Genomic DNA, 1591 nt, shown 5'->3' with positions numbered 1-1591 from the left:
AAAAACTGTGTTTAGCATGTAAACACTTTTCTAAACACTTTTTTGCTATCACTTTGTAAACATGTGTAGAAGCTAAACGTCATGTGTCAAATCACGAAACATCGGTGTTCAGTTTCTAAACACCAAGTGTCAATACTCTAAACATATCTTTTCTAAACACATTTCTGCTATCACTTTCTAAACACACTTTTTACAGTGTACATATATATAAATGTGAATATATATATATATATATATATATATATAATATATATAATGTGAATAATATAGGCCTAAATATTAAAAATATAAAATTATTGCGATGATAAATATATGAATATGTATACAGTATATATATATATAGTATATATATATGATATATATATATATATATATATATTTATAATAATTAATAGACCAATGTTTTAATCGTACATGTGAACGATGATGCAAAGACTGCAAAAAAAAAATGTAGTCATAGTTCAATATATTATAATATCTAGAACACAAGCCCAATGCTTATATGTATTTAGTTCGTGACTTTTCTGCTCTTTTCCTTTTTAGTTGGCCTGGTTTCTTTCCACCATTTACACCTGGTCCATTAACAAACGTATTGCCATCCGATGATATAATAATTTTTTTCTTCAATCTTCCTCCGTGGTGGCTGAAAAATTTCCGCATGTGTTCGTCCCGTTCGGGCTTTTTTTTGGCACACCAGGCATCTATCGGCACAGCAAATTTCCGATATTCACCACATAACTCTAAGCCCCCCTGCCCAACAATGCTAAGTTCTAATTCCTTGTATTCAGCCTTCACCATTTTGGGTACAGTCTCGCAATGCCTGCTCATAGTCCGGCGAAACCTTCCTCAGTTCCGAATTACCTGGGGCTTTCAGATAGTATTCTTTGTGGCCGAACATCTCAATAGCTGTTCTAGTTCGAATCTCGGTAGCTCGTTGCTCGTGCCCGTAGATGGCAACGGAGATGGAATTGAATAAACAATTACCATCCCCGCGCACACCTACTGGGGTGTATTCCGACTTCGGATCGAATCTGAAATGCACAAGAATATGTGATAAAACCTGAAAGCCAAATGAAAAAAAAAAATTATTTAAGCATGGAAAGGTACATAGGTTATTAGTTTTTTAGCTGTTACCTCATTAATGTCTCCTCAGCTTTTCTGTCCGTGCGTGGGTTTCTGGCATTTTACCAAACCTTCCAACGACAAATTTCTGTTCTTCCCTCTCATCAAAATCTTCTCCACGGCGACACAGGCAGACATCACACCTCTCTTTTCAGAATCGCATAACCGAGCCAACGAGGCAGTGTAGTTAAAAGGATTACCGCAGCATCTCCGACAATAGTATATCATGGGAAGTTCATGCAAGTCCGACATGTGTTTTGCGGATAAACCCTCACATCGAGCATGTTGCCACATCTTACATCCAGCACAGTAAACCGATTCCAGGCCGCAATTTGTACGGCAAACCCCGCACGGGTTTTTGGACCTAGCCTGCGAAAAAATAAGTAAATATGGTTAGCTTATATAAATATACTGTAGGCCCTATATGTACATATAGACATAACTTTTTTATATCATTTTCGTATATAAT

This window comes from Anneissia japonica, unplaced genomic scaffold, assembly GCF_011630105.1.
Source record: "Anneissia japonica isolate Jap-2015-1 unplaced genomic scaffold, ASM1163010v1 scaffold3531_len492141_cov184, whole genome shotgun sequence".
NCBI lineage: Eukaryota > Metazoa > Echinodermata > Crinoidea > Comatulida > Comatulidae > Anneissia > Anneissia japonica.
Note: the sequence above shows the minus strand (reverse complement) of the source record.